At 34.2% G+C, this 19,315-nt stretch overlaps 1 protein-coding gene and 1 long non-coding RNA gene across 3 annotated transcripts in view; one reads left to right on the forward strand and one right to left on the reverse strand.

Moving 5' to 3' along the window:
* The window catches only part of BRINP3 (BMP/retinoic acid inducible neural specific 3), a 404,576-nt gene extending 393,102 nt beyond the window's left edge, over positions 1-11,474 (reverse strand). The window contains exon 1 of one of the 2 annotated variants that reach the window (XM_010366528.2): positions 11,055-11,474. The gene's annotated coding sequence lies outside the window, so the exon portion shown is untranslated. Of the gene's footprint in view, positions 1-9,362; positions 9,607-11,054 lie in introns of those variants that run through there. The other variant, XM_010366529.2, reaches the window with a different exon arrangement.
* Positions 11,475-11,867: 393 nt separating this feature from the next.
* On the forward strand, positions 11,868-15,050 carry LOC104664855. Its single transcript, XR_748327.2, has 3 exons — positions 11,868-12,100; positions 12,756-12,814; positions 14,025-15,050. It is a non-coding gene; the product is annotated as an uncharacterized LOC104664855 (long non-coding RNA).
* The last annotated feature ends 4,265 nt before the right edge of the window (positions 15,051-19,315 follow it).

Genomic DNA, 19,315 nt, shown 5'->3' on the forward strand with positions numbered 1-19,315 from the left:
TGAAATGAGCTGTTTAATTAGAAGTTATTTTCTTGAGAAGCATAAAGAAGAGCGTGTACTCTGAAATCACTGACAAAGAAGTATTACATTTAAGGAGCTTTCAAAGATGGTTCAGTAAAATTTTTACTAAGATAAAAAGAGGTAGTAATGATCTAGTCCATAGGAAGAAACTTTCAGAATTTCAGAATAATAATCTTCAGTGTCTTTTTTACCAATTTCTAAGGAAATGAAAGTGTTTCAACATTTTTAACCCATGAATGTGTGTTACAAATATTATTGGTAAACCCCTTAACTTGTCTTCTTGCTGGTTACAGAAGTCATTCAATTCACATGATAACAATTCCACTGTAGTTTAGGCAACATGAGGCTGATTTGTCTCTGTTTTATACAATAATGTCTCTGTGGCACCAACAAGTGAAATTGGCATGTAGAAGGTCTTAAATAAATGGAGTTTATTAATAAATAAATGGAATTAAAAATAAATTTGTAAATAAAACCCTTGTAACGTTAATCTGATTTTTCATTAATTATTAAAATAAAAAAACCTACTGGAAATGTTTTCATTAAAAATATATATATTTTGGAGATAAAAAACAAAACAACACACAAAATGCCACTAAATCATCACCCTGAGAATTGTTATGACTATTTTCAGAAATGTCCTGGCTTCTCTATTTCTCTTTAATAGTTATTCTTTAATACCTTATATAGAAAATCCATTCTTCATTGTCTTTTCTCTATAATGAAAAATAGACAACCCTTTTGTCTCTAAGATAGTTATATTTACAATATCAAAATTGGACTTGTATGCAAATAAAATGAGTGGCCAAGCATTAAATTTGATTTTTAAAAGTATATTACAAGTATATAAAAGTAGATTAATTTTTAAAAGTATATTAAAAATAGCAAAAAACTGTAAGCATCTTATGAGCAATGGTTACATCTCTTCATTGTTATATTCCCAGGGTTTACACCATTGCACATAATTCATCATACATCTGATGCACTTGTTTTTTTAAAGAGTCAAAAACAAAAGTGATTTACAACAAACTAACAAGACTAACACCAAGTATTTAAATCTTTATATGCTATTTTCCAAAGCCTCCTTAACTGCCATCTAATAAAGCATGTCTGAACTCTGGGTGTTTCTAATTAAAGAATGCTTCTAGAGCAATTAACCTTAGCACAACTTACCCAGTTGACAGAGAGGCTTGGATAGCCCAAATTTTAACTCAGAAGTTAGACTTATAATGTCTCCAAAAGTTATATGGTGTCTAACTAAGCTTTCTTTCTTACAATAGACATCTACTTTTATCATGCCCCAATATACAATTATGAGAACACTTGATATTTCCAAGGACCACTTGTCAATACATGAATTTATCTTCTAAAATAGCCCAAACTGTCTTCAAACTCAAAACGTTATGAGATACTATTTCAAAAAAAAGTCAACAATTTTTAAACTTTAAAAACATTTCTGAAAAATTTTCTGAAGATTTTTGATGACAGTCTTTACATAAAAAAGAATCAGCCAAATTTTGAAAAGAAATAAAATTAAAATGAGACATTACGATATCTGACATAGAGAGACTATTAAACATTAGCTATTCTTAGCATGTCATGCACAAACTAAGTGGTAATTTTTTAAATCATCTTGTTTGAATTTGTCAAGAATTACCTTCTGAACAATAATTACAGTAATCACTATTACTGGGCTTATCTGAGACTAATATTTAGGAATAAATACATTTTAATTAATAGTTAATAATTGTCTGGTTTAAGATCTTGAATAAATTGTCTTCAGCTTTGACTGACACAAATATATATCTAAAATATAGGAAAACATGTCAAAGTTATATCACTTCTGTAATTAAAGAATCATGTGATGATAAACTTTTATTTACCTTACTAAAGATTATTAAAAAGAAAGAAATATTTTAACAGTTAATCAAAACACTTATTATTGGAGCTGCTGATTCTTACTCAAAATCAGAATTGGTTTTCTTAATTAGCAGCTATGAATGATAGGTTTAAAAAGCAATAATGACAAAAGTCATCTTCATTTTTATTCCGGTCTGTCTTACAATTGTAATTTGTTGTTTTGTCTTTCAAATTGGTTGAACAGGATAGTACTTAAAATTTCTTCATTTCATGGCTGAATGAAAGATACATATGAAAACCTGCCAGAGTTCACTCTACAAGGAAACAAGAATCCTCTGAATTATTTTTCCCATAGGTAAGTTACTATTCAAACATATTAGCATTACATTTTTGACCAAAATATAAAGATAGCTATACATTTAATAAAACAATAATCTAACTTTGATATAAAAGTTCTCAAACAAGGAATTATGGATTGCAAAATTGCATATCTTTTTGGAGGTGAGAGTAGAGGACGCTTATAAATCCAGAGTGTCTCCACTCAAAAGTGAGTTAGTTGCATAAAACAATTAATTTAATTTTAAAAAGGTTTAAAAATTATTTCTAAAATACACTTTGAATGTCCTTTACAATTTTTTTCAGGAGACCCTTTTTTCTTAGGTATGAAGTTTAAGTTTCAATACACAGAGAAGGCTAAATTCACTTCTCTTTAGTTCACATTAGGAAAAATAACAGTGCTGTCTTTGAGTTACTCTAAATTTCCTGCTGAATCATTGAATAAGTAGAAATAAGTATATCTTATACACCTGATAAGCAGATTTCTTCATAATCGTTTATCCATGAATTTTTAAAAATAAAATTAACAAGTTGTTTAAAAAACTCCTTGGAGTAAAATTCATATTTAGGAAAAAAATACACTTTCTAGTTGTTGATACTGTTAATTAATCTAGTTGTTGGTACTGATAATTAATTTTCTTCTAGATTATTCCATTTTGAAACTTATAGTCTTCTTCCTCATTATTCTTTAGTACAATCTTGACGATATTACTTATCATATTTATAAAATGTACTATTACTGTGTCTTTATATATTAGTGAACCGGTCTGGGTGAATAGTAAGAAATTCTATTACTATAAACTCAAGTATAGTCATTTAATTTTAATGTTTTCAACAAGCTAGATTTGGTCTATGTATTAACACGCTTGGTGTTATATGTGAAACATTAAGAAAGCAAGCATTAATTATCTTAAAATAGTATTTTATGCAACTTTGTTGCATAATTTATTCAATTTTTCATAGTTTTTCTTCTACCAATTTAGAGTGTATTATTTAAAAGGTGTTCATGTCTGAAAAAAACAGGACTTCTTCTGTGTATATATATTTACAGGACTGAATTTTCAAACCATCAGAAATATTACCATACTAAAGTCACGAAAACCACTTTATTTATTATCTATGCCAGGAACTTCCTGATTTTATTAATTTTTGTTTTATATTTATGTTAACTATAACATAAGGGGCTTCAGCAGACAGCATTAAATTGCATATTTAAAGGCAGTTACAGAAAAATTATCTTAAACATATATGCATAAGGTATTATACAGAGCATAATCATACTCAACCTTCACACAGATATGTGATTTTTAATATGATACTTGAATAAACTCATGCCTTAATACCTAAATTTATTTTTTGATTTAATTTAATCACTTTTTTTAGACTGACTTACATTTTTGGACAGCATCTGAAACATTTAAACGAAAATATTTGTTATTAGTGACAGTAAGAATTTAATGAATCTGTAAAATAACAATGTAGTTATATACTGGCCACTATTTGACGCTGAACAATCTAAAATGCATGGTTACTGAATTCTGGTCTTCCCAAAGCTAGATTGTTTTTAAATAGTGCAATATTTTAGAGATAGCTTTTAAAATTAACAAAATGCAACGGTCCAGAAAAGTTAATAAAAAAAAGCTTAATCCTGATGAGCTTGGCTGATACTCACAGAAATCAGGAAAAATAAGTCTATCTATAAGTATTCTTTCACAATAAATCTATAATGGAATATAAATGAAACACACCATTATGAGAGAATAATTCTTTCACAGCAGAGAACTATAATACATTCTAATGTAATGTTCACATATTTATTAATTTAATCAATAAATGTGTACTTTATAGATTTAATTTGCTGTAACTATAACATGGTAGCTACTTTATTAGCTATTAAAAGGAATTTGTTTTGCTTTGGGTGCTTTTAAAGACATCCACATCCACATCTGAGTAAATTAGAGTTTAGGCATTAAAACAAATACTTCTGAAAAAAATAGTAAAAATAGGTTGCACTGAGGGTACTTTTTAACTCTAAACTTAAAAAATAAAACGTTGACAAACAATGAATAGTGATTATTGAAAATAACAATGAAATACAAGAATGAGAATCTATAAGATTTCTCAGTTTAGTAGATATGTCATTTTTCACCATCTCAATTTATACAATCATGGTTGAATATAAACATTTCAAAATTTTATAAAACATCAATTAATCCAGTCAACTCATTGTAAATATATATGCTATATTTTTCAATTTTGGGAAAGATATTGATTAGTAAATAATAATTGAGTTACTGCAATTATTAGAGCATCAATTAATTACTCATGATGAGTTATTTTGGGTATGAAATTGGGAAAGTCTCCAGAACTGTGTGAACTTTATTTTAAACATTAAGTGTAGAGGAGTGGATTAAAAGCTTATAAGGTAAGCTTATAAAGTAATTATCTAGCAAGACTTTGTAAATGGATAGGTCTACAGGTGAGTAACTGGATACAAATATTCTTGATAGCTTATATTTATGCTTTGAAAAGATAGGGTAGAAACCTAAAAAAGTTCCTTGTGAGGACATTTGATAACCAGTATAAAATGGTTACGGTGGCTATTTGATACTGTTAAAAAATAAAAAATTAAGAATTTGGCCAGAACTTCCAAGTATGTCTTCAGTAGAAAGGTCATTAGTATTCATTATTAAATTTCATACTCAGACACTCATTTTCAAAAAATAGAATATTTCCTAAAATAGAATAAATGTTATTAAACTATCCTCCTCCTTTTAACAACTAAGATTATCCATTAGCAGTCAATAATATTCACACAGATTATTTTTTATTTTGCTTTCCTTTAAAAATTATGAATTATTAACACCAAAATAGTAAAATTATAGAGAACACATAGTAGTTCATGAAGAAAGTGGGCAGAGTTATACTTCCAAGTGTCTAAATAAGTTTATCCAAGTACTTGCTAAATTAAAACACCAAAAATGCCAGATGTCACCCTAATTAATTCTGGTAAACTTTATATGAGTTTGTAAAAAGAGTTAGAAATTAGAAGTTTGTCTAAAGTTTCTCCTTTTTTAAGTTATTACATGAAAATATTTTAATCTTGTTCCCAATTAAGAGTAGAGATCATCAGGTTGACAATATAAATCTGCTAAGAAATCAGATGTTGTTTTTATTAAATAACAATGACAAATCAGTCAAAAGCAACTATTTTGTAAAGGTGACTCTATCCAAAACTGAATAAAAGCAAAGGTTAAATATAGTATAAATAATAATGAATATGCCTCAGGAAGTATATTATTTCAAGTTTTTTAAATTACACATATTAAAACTGTTATATTTAATCAATATCAAATATTTATTAAATTCATTTGACACCATAACGCCACTGGCCAAGATTTGATATTAATATTAAAATAATTGAGTCAACATTATTTATTGTGTGGAATACAACTTTATCAAAAACAACTAATTAAAAATTCAAACTTACATGATATCCTTTGAAAAATATATTTTGTTTTCATAACATATTTGTCCTTTTTAAAGCATTCACATCTCTTACATCATTTTTTATCTACAACTCTCTGAGTTAGGCATTGTTTTCTCCATGTGAGAGATGAGAAAAATAAATGAAGAGTGGTCAAGAACATCTTACCAGGATTACATTAATCCCAGGTAGAACTAGAAATGAAATTCAGGAAGGAAAGTCTAGATGTATAAGCACTCTACTTTTCCCAATAACCCATTGTTAGGATGTGAAAGAGAAAGACAGTGAAAGCCTTAGAAGAGAACATCACTAATCATAAGCACACAATCATAATATCCAAAAATACTTGAAATATTTTTCAAGAAAAAATAAATTTTTTCTAAAAACAATATGTGTGCAAAACAAATATAACACAAGTTGGTGTCATTCCCATGTGTTCCTGGACTCTTTTAATATTAATACCCAATTTACTAAATGTTTCAGACTCTTATTCTAGTAAATAACTGCCTCTTTTAAAGCTAATATGAAAAAACTAAAAATAAATAGAGGAAACATAAGAAATTGAATCACCGGTTGATAATGAGACATAAAAGTTTGGAAATCCCAACAGTTGTATTCTTTGTACTTGTAGAGAGAAACACACAAATACACTACACTGAAAATAAATTCCACTTTTTTTTAAAGAATACACAAATCTAGGAGTCAAGCTAATGGTAGAATTATACACACACACACATACACACACACACACACCCTTTGAGTTCCAATAGTTTCTTCCTACTTAGGTTGTATTTACTTAACTATAATGTACAATAACTTTGCCTGAAGAAAATCAAGATGTAATTTATGAAAATGTATGTTTCTATGATGATGAATTTCTTAAGATAAAATGTCCTATGAGAGGATGAAATCACCTATTATCTGATTAAAAGAAAATGAAATTGATTGTTATATGGTATCATTCTATTTCATTTGGAAAACATTATTAAAATAACATAGATTTAAAAGAAATACCTTCTCCAACCACCAAAAATGTGTGTATGTATACAAATATATATGTATACACACACACACAAACATATACACAATGAGCCTATCTACTACAATAAAATTGCTAAGGATTAAACACAAAAGTATTGGGAAATTAGAATTCATTGACAAATTACTTTCTCTAGTGGAGCAAAACTACCTTCTGCATCCAACTGAGAAAATCACTACAACTTTGCAATTTTACAACCCAAAGTTACAATTATCTTTCTTATTTCTTCAAGATTTTATTAGTAAGCCATACTAGCAGAAAAATTGTTGATCAGGGATCTACATCAATAAATGTAAGTACTAAAACTATTTACCAGAGATAATTTAAATAATACAATTTCTTAGAGAAGAGAAAGTGTTATTAACAAGTAGAGGAGTTTTATGATGGTATTGTAGTAAATTTTTTTTTTTTTCTTCACTGTGTGGAAAGTCCAGGCTCCTTCAACATGTTAACAAAAAATAACAAAGTAATATCAATAATAATAATAACAAAACTTATTTGAATATTCATAATGTGTTTGCCATTTTAATTGAGAAAAATCTGATAGTGGAAGAAATCTATTGGTTGCTCAATCTACAAAACTGAGAATGTGAAAGAAATTTATTTGGGAAAGAAAATCCAAAATTTTCTAATTTTTTTTTTTTTTTCAGTTTTCCAACTGTTTTTCTAAACCCAAAGATTTTCATACTAGGGTCCTACACAACACTGCCCTTGGGCAAGCTTCTTTTTTCATTCTATTTTACAACCCAACCCACCCCCACCTCATATATTTTTTCTTAAGGTGGAGAAAATAATGGAAATACCCACAAAACAGTTCTCTCAAGTAGTCAAAATTACTTTATTAGTTCAAGAAACCCTTAATAGTTCTTCATTTGTCCTTTATATATTAAGGTCTGGGACCTTAACAAGAAGCAATGTTTTTAATGCATTTCTGCAACTGCCATCTTCCATATTTTATTAAGGTTATACATTTCTTCTTCTAACTCTCTACCCTTCCCATTTCTTCCTCTAACCTTGGTCCAATTTATGATTTTTGTAATGTGACTACACATTTAAATAAATGCACACTAAACAGTTAAATTAATGCATGTTAAACATCTAAACTGCTTTACCCTGGTTCATGAATGTGAATATTAAGAAGTTATGCATCATAGCAGGACCAACTGAAAATGCAGATATTCCATTGCTTGCAACACAGAAAAAAAAAAAAAACACATGATAGTAAAACACAAGTTATATGATTGTGAAGAAAATACATTCATTCCTTACCTGCTTAACTGCATGATGACAAACAAATTTATGTAACACGCAAAAGAAAGTCCCCCAAATCTGAATCATCTGTCTTCCAAGCTTCTGTGGCAGTTTTATACCCTGGTGCTCTCTTCTTTGCTTACATACATTTGACTAGATAGAATATTTTTCAGTGATACTAAGGTTAATTTGCAACCCTAGTCACCTTTTCCTCCTTTCAAACAGCCAGTGGGCATTTTACACAGCTCCAAACATGCATCTTATTTTAGGAGGTAGTGCCTACACGGCGTTTCCTAGTAGAATTCCTATTACAAGGAGGTTCCTTCTCTAAAGGCCTGATCACGTTCTCGACCTGGTGCAAAGTAAAAGGCTCTCCGGTTCAACTCTTGGGGACTAGAAGAACAGCCATCAGAGACTTCAACTCTCTGTCACTGTTTGGCTGTGGAATCAGCAGTAACCAGCGGCCAAGAAGCACCACCCCCTCTCCGGTGGACGCTGGAAGAGAGCGCTCCCAGTCCCACATCTTTCTACTTCCCACCCCCACCTCCAGAAAGAGGAAAATAAAAATAAAACACCAACTTTAAAGTGGATATAAGCTAGACAGATTCCAAATCCTCACTCTTTGCTTTTAACTTCAGCCTTATATTCCAAGCTCTAGCTTCAAGTTGAAATTCAACTCTCTTCCGCTCACCGCCCTCCAGATTCTTGGGAGTTGGTGAAGGAAAGGAAGGAGTGACCGACAGCAATAATACTTTAACACAGAGCCTAAGAGTTCTAAGCTCTACTTCGCAGTCAGACAAGGACAGTGATTAGGGTTTCATAAAACAGACATTCTGAGGAACTGTCGTTTACTAACAATAAATATAGCTCATTAAAATAAATAAATATTAACACAAAAAGGTATTAAGAGACTCCGGAGATCTTAAGTCTATTCTCTCATACAGAAGAGGTTTGCTCAAGTTTGTCTTGAGGAAGGTTGGAAATGGAGCATTCTGGAAGGATGGAAACCCCCTGGCGCACACCACTCTGTCGGGCTGCAAATGCCCACACCAAGCACACTTTAGCCGCAGGGGCTGAGTGCAGAGCCTGCGCTAGCGGGTCAGAGTGGGGGACACATTTCCTACACGCACGGGTTATTCCCACATCAACACCAAGCCTGGGGCCAGCTGGTCAACCTGGTACCTGCTCTCCTCCATTCCCCGAGCTCAGGTGGCATAGGCGTTGCCGTGAGCTGCGGAGAAATCTCCACGCAGAGTCGCCTGTTGATAACCCTCCAGTTAAAACGTTCTTGGCTGCGGGAGCCCCTCAGATGTAAATTTCCCTTTCACACGCTTGAGCTTCAGGTATAATACAGCAAAACGCACTTACCTAAACACCGAGTGTCTGTTCCTTACAGGATCTGACTGCGCTGAAAGTTGTTTTTTTTTTTTTTTTTTTTTTTCCTTTTTTTTTTCCCCTCCCTCCACCCTTGCGCAACAACAGCAGTCCTCCAAAGAGGATGTTTGAATTGAATTATATGAAGCTCTCCTTTCTTCAAATGAAGTCACGGATTCTGATGGTACTGGCTTGTCAGGCAGGACGACCGAACTGGGAAAGAGATCAGGTAGAAACTAGTGACCTAGTGACGGGTGAGGGGCGCCAAGTGGTGCGGACAACAGTCTCAGCCCTGTTCCCTCTCGGTGGGAGTCAAGGGGGGAAAGCCCTTGAATCCCGAGACTGGGGGATGGGGTGACGCTGCAGCTGGAGTACTTTTATGTCTGGGGGCTAAAAGGGCTTTTGAATTTAAAAAAAAAAAAACATTGCTTGGGTTGTCGCGTCAGTCATCAATGACGACAAGAATAGTACTTTCCCAGAAATTAAAAAAAAAAAAAAAAAGAAAAAAAGAAAAGCATGAACAATAGGTTCTTACCTCCATCTATCCCAATAAAAGGAAATGTTGTAGAAACCAGGAACTTGTCCTTAATTTGGGGGAGGGGGCGGATGTTTAGAGAAAACCCTCAGTGGGTGTTAGAAATTACTGATACATGCATGTTTGGCATTTAAATGAATATGGTGTTCTCCTCATTATGTGTCAATATGTGAAGTAAAAGTAAAGATTAAAATGTTTCTCAACACAATTATATGGAAGAGGAGCTGATAATCTTGTCAGTTAAGTCCATAGAAATGTTCATAAAAGCAAAAGGCACTGACCATATTAACATGACTATTAAACACAGGGGGTGGGGGTAGACAAGTATGAAGAGTGAGGCAATTAAATTTTTCATGTAAAGTCTATTCTTGAATTTCAATTTATCAGAACCAAGATAATCAGGGGTTTCTTCTGATAGCTCCTCTCTGAAATGAGTACTCTGTGTCCAATTAACTGTTCACCAGCTAATTCACAAAATCAGAAATGTACTGACAAATACTATGCCTGAATTAAAATACAATGCCCAAAATAATGCGTTCATGTGTGATCTGAAATGTTTTAAGAAAAAAAAAAATGGTGCCCTCAAAACTCACAGTCCTCTTCCTACCATTCAGTGACATTTTAGTGTTTAAGGTCCTGCTAAATTCATAAAAATACACTTTGTAACAAAGTCCTCCCTCAGTCATGTAATTGCTTATCATGAACAAATATTGACCTGAACAACCTTCTGAAGATCAGACTAGTGAACTTTCCAGAGCTTGTAATTGTCAGAAAGTCTCTTTTAAGCTCTCTCAGATAAACATATAAAATATGACCTTTCAAATGGCACAAGAATGTATGCCAAGAAGAGTTAATGGAGGTGGGGGAGATTAATGTCAACGTAAACTGTAATATAAATGAGGGCAGAAATTTAAAAAATAAAGAAGGTAAAATATATTGGGGTAATACATGGGATATTGGGGTAATACATGATATGGGATATGTCTCAGTAGTGCAATTGCCACTAACATACTAATTAATAAATATAGTCATATGGATCTTTCAGTTCCAAAAGTAACAAAAATGTGAAAAATGATATACTTCAACCAAACAGAGCTTATTAAAAATAACACTAGTTAAGTTTCTAGTAATAGATAAAGAGAATAACTTACCAGAGGAAATTTCAGGAAGCAAGAAGACTGTGAGAAAAATACATCCAGGATTCAAATAGATATTCCATGATCTTCCAAATCAAGGTAAAGTAGTGAGCTGCAGGGTAGTGGGACTTTAAAATAATCAGCAGTTCCTGGTGGCATGTAACCAAGTAAAACCAGCTACACGGAGAGCCAAGAACCCCCAAGGCAAGAAAGCAGAATGTGAAAATGCTTTATATGGGTGTGTGGGGGGGAGAATGGGGGGGGTGATTCGTAGTGATCCTTAAGCAAAGTGAAAATTTACAGGCTGTACATCCCCATACAGTGGGGAAAGGAAGAAGCTGTGTAACCCCAGAGAACAGGAGGTGGAATACAGGTAAATCTGCAAAGAGAAGTAAAAGGATGTGTTGAAGACAACGAGATAAAGAGAGAACTAGTGAGCAAGGCTGTAGTCATCCTGATAGATATAGCAGCAAGAATGATTTAGGCTGCTGGGGAGGATCCAATGAGAATTCAAGAGGGCACCACTTCGGAAATCCTGCTCTGATCTTCCCACTCTCAGTTCTTTGAGAGTTACCTGCGTTGGGACCGTTATTATTAGGATTAATAGTATTCCATCAGTGCATTTCACTAGTATTTCCCTTGAACATTTTCACTCGCAGCAACTGAGGGAGGCGTTGTAAGGAAGTCCAACACAACCAATTCCCCCACTTCCCAAATAAACCACTACGGTCACATTACGATGACCAGATCATCAGCGATTTGCATGAGGCGGCGGGGGGGGTGGGGGGTGCGGGTGGTGATCGAAGGGCTGAAGATGCGGAGGAGGCCGAGTCGCTAGGCGCTTTCGGGGGCGCTGTGCCGGGGAGGCTTAGTCAAGGGGATCGGGAACCCTGGTTAGATGCAGCAGCGGCGGCAGCAGCCCTCCCAGGTCCCACTTCCTTGGCGTTCCTGCTGCCCGTGACTCAAGGCAATTGACTTCTATCTGAACCCTCAGCTCCGAACGCCTTGCATTAGAAGCTAGAGCTTTGGAGGTTCTGAGGACGGTCTCTGGGGAGCAAGTGGTAGGTTTCGAGGCGCCTGCTTCCCCTCTGATTCCTGCAGTTACTGAGGGAGAGTGCGCTAGAAATGGCTTTGCTGCCGAATGCATTATCTTGCCATTTTCGTGTCCCAATACTGAACAAACGATCGCCTGATCGATCGGTAAGATTAGCTTTATTCCTTCTCCCTATTCCTCTCCTTGGCCCCATTCCCTCTGCAAGCCCAAACCCCCAATCTCTCTCTCTCTCTCTCTCTCTCTCTCTCTCTCTCTCTCTCTCTCTCTCTCTCTCTCTCTCTCTCTCTCTCTCTCTCTCTCTCTCTCTCTCTTTCGCTCTCTCTCTGTTTCCAGGAAACTTCTTTTTTTCTCTTTGAAACCGGCTTCCCAAGGGAACTGTCTGTGTGACTGAGAGGCTAGTAATCTGTTTGTAGATGATTTATATTTTGGCTGCAGAATAAATCCCCCTCCCTACTTGGAGTACTCTCCTTAGAGAAGATCCCCCGCCCCCTCCCCATGGGTTCGCTCTCAGAGCTCGGATCTGTATAAAGAGCGCTGTGGGAGTCTTTTGCCCTCCGCTCTAGCTCTATCTTCCTCCGGACCCCGAAGCTTAAGAATTATCCGCCTCACTCTCTTTTTTAGAAATAGGAGGAAAAGGTAGAGTGGAAATTGATTTCTTGCAGAGACTGAGGCGCTGAATGATAGAGGGAATAAACATTTGCTCTGGATAAAAATGTTCTTGGTAAGTAATCTTATTTTCTGCGGTTGAAAAAGAAACAGATTGCTTCTCACTGCCCCATCCCCCACTCCATTCATTTATTTGCTCTTTGTATGTAAATCACGAGCTGGGTCAGTGGAAATTTTCTTTTCCTCTTTCCTAGGAGAGTAGTAGCTTGTAAGGGTGAATTTGAAGTAGAGGGTTTTAAGGAGACAATACGAACGCTTTAAGGTCCTTTGTATCAGACCTTAAAAACCCAAAGACAGATAAAGCAGTTAAATCTCTGTTTGTTTACTAAAGTGGTATTTAAGTATTTCCCTTATTTCCTACTAACTCTCTTCCCTTTCTGAAAATAAAGAGTTTTAGGCAGTGGGCTCATGTCTATGCTTTTAGTACGTCTTGGCCATGTTCTGAAATACAATTTCAGTTCCAAAATTGAGAATGGTTATTTTTCACATTTCGCAGGTAAATTAAAGCTATAGAAACCACTTATTGAATGTGCATCTTCGTTCCAATTATTGCACCAGATACAAATTAGTAGTATCCACAATGGTTATTTGCATATTGTGGTGATACTATAAATTCATAAAGCCTTCTGGTTTTCCATGAGTCTATAGCACCCCCAGCCTGTGCATGTTCACAGTGAGGAAGGAGTGGATAGGTGTAGCAGTACGGAAGAAGCCAAAGGGCTCTTGATTGTGCTTACATCATATGTCACCAAGTGTGGAGAATAACATGTTTTGCAAATTGTGTGAACTTGGTTTTCAAGAGTAAGCTGATTATTTTTGATGCACAAAATTAAGAGAGATTTGCTTTAAGATAAATCATTACATTTTTAATTACAAAATATATTTTACTGGTAAAACATTTAAATTAAACTTTTTTGTGTATTGTTATTATCTTACTGTAAACCATCATCCTCTAAATTTAATTAAAAAAAGGTAAACTAATTGGCACAAAATGTATTCCTGATGAAAACAGGATGGCTGAAAAATCATCTGAAATGTATGATATTAAAATGTTATTGGTAAGAATAAGCTTCATTTTAGAAAATCAGTATTCTAGAAATCAGTAGTATAAAATTTCAGAAGAGAGATAGTCAAGTGACACATTGCAAGACAAAATATGCATGTTCTCAACTATCTATATAGCCTTTACAGCCATCAACATTTGCAAGAGAAAAAAAATTCAGTAAGGGCATGTTGGCATAACATTTTTTTCTTTCTCTCTTCAGGCTGTTGTCCAGCTCTAATGATGTCCTAGAGCAGAAGTGTTTCTTCTGTTGTCTCATTTTACCAACAGGATGATGTTTGTGTATGTCTCTGTGTTTTAGAGAGGCTAACAAATGCTGCTAAGAGGATCTGAGGTTCACATAAAGAGGCTGAAAATTCGGAATTACTTTCATTGCAAATAAACGTTAATAATTGTGAAAGTTAGAGAGCATACTTTTCACATAAGACTTTGATATGCTGCCTAAAGCTACTTACAAAATTTGCTATTCAGAGAAATACATTTGTTTATTGAGGACCCACTCTGAGTTAAATTAGAAAAATGTAACATTCAGATTTATATTTTATATATGAAATCAATGTGTGATTGCTGTTCTTAAAAATTTGAAAAAAAAAAGGATAACAAAAATATTACTTTTGTTACCCATAGTTCATGAACTTTAAAAGTGTTTACAGCATTTAAAGTTTAACAATTTAAGTATTTGAACACTATAATAATTCATATGGTTACATTTGATCAACTCCTTCATGAAGCCACAGGCTTTATATCTCCTTGCTGCCTTTTACCTTCAGAATATATCTGGTTTATACTTAGACTGCTCCAAAACTTATGCATTTTAATTTTGTGTTGAGAATGTCTTTCTTAGATAATCACACTGCATATTTGAGGCTAGTACTTCAGTACATTTTATATTATTGGTAATGCTTTTGTTAGCCATCCTGGTGCTGCCTTCTTGTAAGAACTGTGTATGAGTTCCAACTAATATATTTCTTACCTATTAACTCACTAAAATTTCTAATCTAAAAGCAATATTCAAGATACATTTTATTACAGAAATAGGAAAGCAATTTGCCTGGGAAGCAAAATGTTCATATGATTCAGGTGATTTTGACATTAAATCTAACTTGTAACAAAAATGGGTTATATAAAGATAAATAAATTCAGACTATTATTTACATAGCAAAGAAAGTCACACATGACATACACATTTATGCATATATAATTAATTTCAATAAAATATTGATATTTATTCATTTTAATCTCTGCTATGTTTATTTTGCTTTTAGAGTTTTGCCTTTGAAAGAATCTAAAGTTTTAAAAATACCTATGTGTGCAGGAGTCTTCACATTTTATTTTATAAGATCAATATGCTGCTAAATAAACTGGGGCCAATGTATTCAAGTCTCATAAAAAAGTATGTTGGAACTTGAATGGACATTAAGGATCATTTAATCTTATCACTCATGATGATGAAGAAGTTGAGAACCAGAGAGGTTAAGTGATTAGTGTAATCGTAGACTAATAACCTAAGGAACTTTAAATGCAGGTTTATTAACTTAGCTAGTGTTAATTCTATTACTAAGACAGGCAGTGTTTGAGAGTGGGCCTAGGAAATAAGTGGAAGGAAGAGAAAACAGTACAAAGATGAATAAATTGTAGCCAGTCTTCTTAGAATCCATTTTGTTGATAGCTAATACTCTTTATGGTAGAAAACTTTTATTTATCTGCTTTATTTTATCCTCCACTCTACTGCCTTCCCATGATTGGAGATTTCATGTAATTTACCCTTGCAGAAAATATCCTTAATATTCTTAGACCTGGCGCAGTGGCTCGCACCTGTAATCCCAGCACTTTGGGAGGCAGAGGGGGGCGGGCGAATCACTTGGTCAGGAGATCGAGATCATCCTGGACAACATGGTGAAACCCCGTCTCTACTAAAAATACAAAATTTAGCTGGGTGTGGTGGCAGGTTCCTGTAGTCCCAGCTACTCGGGAGGTTGAGGACAATCGCTGGAACCAGGGAGTCAGAGGTTGCTGTGAGCCAAGATGGCGCCACTGCACTCCAGCCTGGCAACAGAATGGGACTCTGTCTCAAAACCAAACAAACCATATATATGTATATGTGTGTATATATATATATTTTTTCTCAGTATTCTTTTTGTACATGCATTGAGTTCCTGTTCCCTAGATTATTTTCCCTCATGAAATATAAGCTGTCAATAATTTCAGTCACCTGCAATGTCATACTCCATCATGTCACCTGTCTGTTCTACTTTTTAAATTCCCTGAAAATGTAGAAATTGGATTGTTTCAAGAGGAAAGCTGTCCTCTCAAAATAAGAAGTTTAATTAGACTCTAACACATATCTGAAACTATACACACAGAAACACACACACGCAGTATGAAAGAAACGCAGAGACTAAGACAACACTTTTTAATGGAAACATTATGTAAAATACACATACAAAAAAATCCTGCCACACGTGTTCCATTAGTATAAAAACAGACAAACAAAAAACTTTCTAATTTGAATAAAAGCTACAAGACTTCAACCATTTAGGAAGGTTCAGTGTTCTGGAGTGGCTTGAGCCATACCAGTGTTTTTTCATATACATCAATATTTGTGTGTTACATACAAGCCATTTTTGTTTTGAAAATGTCAATTCTAAAGTCGAATAGCAACACTAAAATCAATTTGGCACTAATCATCACTTCAAAAGGGTTATCATTTCTGGATTAAACAAGATGAACGTAGAATCAAATCAAACATTTAAAAATGTCTATAGTGTATGCTTTTAAAATTAAAATGTTTGCACTAATCTGAAAAATTAGTGGTTTATAGAAGGATTTCTAGAACCATATTTTAGCAGCATTCGTATTGCGGTGTGTGTTTTTGTGTGATTAATAATTAGTTTTCGGGCCAGGCGCGGCAGCTCATGCCTGTAATCCCAGGCCAATGCGGGCAAATTGCCTGAGGTGGGGAGTTCGAGACCAGCCTGGCCAACATGGTGAAACCCCGTCTCTACTAAAAATACAACAATTAGCTGGGAGTAGTGGCAGGCACCTGCAATCCCAATTACTTAGGAGGCTGAGGCAGAATAATTGCTTGAACCCAGGAGGCGGAGGTTGCAGTGAGCCGTGATCAAACCACTGCACTCCAGTGTGGGCAATAGAACAAGACTCCTTCTCAAGAAAAAAAAAAAAAATAGTTTTCACATGCATATAATAGGGGTGCAGAGCTTAACCTATTTCAAAGCACATACTGTTAATTCTCAGTTCCATGAAGAAGGAACCATGATTATGTTTTTATTCTCAATGCAGTGACTTTGTATCTCTACCACCTAGCACATCTCCCTACGTAGAGAAGGAGCTGAATAAATATTAATTTAATGGATGAAACTAAGGACTGCATCAATTTTTCCCTCTTTAACATTCTTACAAATATTTATTGCATTTAATTTTATCCAACATTTAAAAATATTGTTATTAAATTTTAGCATTCTTCAAAAAACTTTTGGAATATGTGACATATATTTGACTTAATTAATCAAATTATATTAGAAATCATGACATTTGCACAACACTTTATAGTCTTATCAATACCTTACTATTCACCATATTCATTTAATCCTTTCACCATGTTGTGAAGTAAGTTAGTTTTTTACCTTAACATGAGAGAAGTGAGGTATGAGGAAATTGAAGCACTGTTACTAATTAGTATCTCAGTCTGCTCATTCAAGCTGTTCCAATGAAATACCATAGACAGGGTGGTTTAAACAACATAGGCTGGGAATTCCAAGATCAAAGTTCCAACTGATTTGATTTCTACAGAGGGCCTGCTTTCTGGTTTGCAGATAGCCTCCTTGTCATTGTGTGGTCACACGACTTCATAGGTGTGTGAAGGTAGAGGAAGGGGAGGTGGTGAAGAGAGAGAGATAACTTCCTCTTTTTATGGGCACCAATGCCATTATGTGGGTCTCACCATTATGTTCTACTGGAAACCTTATTACCTCCCTAATTCCTTACTTCAAAATACCATCACACTGAAGACTAGGGCATCAACACACAAACTTTGGGAGGATGTAAAAAATCAGTCCATAAAAATTACTAAAAGACATTGTTGAATTATTTTTATTCACTATATTGTATTTCCTAGTTTGTTGAAGAAATGTGATGAAAATGTCATATCATTTTATTAACAAGTTATGTATATAAGTGTACATTCTTCATCTGTCAACTTCCTGCAAGTGAAATATATTTAGGGAAGAGTGAAATATTTATAGTATCATAAGCTGGATTATAAAACTGTTAGTTTATAATTATTTAACATTTTGCTACTCAAAGTTCTCAGAATTAACATTTTTTGACATTAAAAAAATAATTATTTTCTAAATTATTTGTACTACCAACATTTATTTATTAATGTAGTGACTAAAACACATTCATTGGCACAGTGGATATATGAATCTATGCATATCAATAGACATGTATATATGTGTACAATTTTTGAAACAACTTACAGAAATAATAAATATGAGAATATTCAAAGAAATGATAAGATACAACTTCCTTACAATCCTTCCTTGTAACTGGATTTTAATGATTAACTAGTATGGGTGTAGTAGAAACAATAATGGCCCCCAAACTGTCCACATCCTAATTCCCAGAACCTGTGATAATTTTCCCTTTTGTGGCAAAAGGGACTTTGCAAATGTTAAAACATTAAATATCTGGAGATGTAGAAGTTATCTTAGATCAGCTGTAAGTGCCCAATGTAATCACAAGCATCCTTATAAGAGGGAATTAGAATGAAAGAGTCAGAGATGTGAGGACAGAAGCATTGGTGGAGTGATGGGGAGGAGTGAGGAGAGTAGCCAAGAAATGCAGGGAGGATGCCCTCTAGCATCTGGAAAAGGGAAGATTTCTCTACAGCTTCCAGAAGAAATGAAACATTGCTGACTGATTTTAGACTTCTGACCTCCAGAACTGCAAACTAATACAATTTATGTTACTATAAGTCATTCTACTTGTGGTAATTTGTAACAGCAGCAATAGAAAACTAATACTCATGAACACAGTAGAATGTAAGTAGTATGTTCTTTCCTCTCTAGGAACTAGATGATTTAACAGCAAACTCTTGCTTCCTTGCCATTCCATTACTCCAGGTACTGAGCAAACCACCATCTTTCACGAATCTAGAACTGAGTTGAAGCTGGGTACAGCTGTTCATACCTGGAATTTCAACTCTTTGGAGGGTCTAGGCAGGGAGAGTCCCTTGAGCCTGGAAGTTCTAAACCAGCCTGGGCAACATGACAAAACGTGGTCTTTACAAAAAATACAAAAATTAGCCGGTCATGCTGGTGTGCTCTATAATCTCAGCTACTCGGGAGACTGAGGTGGTAGAGTTGATTGAGCCCAGGAAGTTGAGACTGCAGTGAATCATAATCACACTGCTGCATTCCAACCTGGGCAACAGAGTGAAACTCTGTCCCAAAAAAATAACAGCAGAGTTGA

This window comes from Rhinopithecus roxellana, chromosome 8 (assembly GCF_007565055.1).
Source record: "Rhinopithecus roxellana isolate Shanxi Qingling chromosome 8, ASM756505v1, whole genome shotgun sequence".
NCBI lineage: Eukaryota > Metazoa > Chordata > Mammalia > Primates > Cercopithecidae > Rhinopithecus > Rhinopithecus roxellana.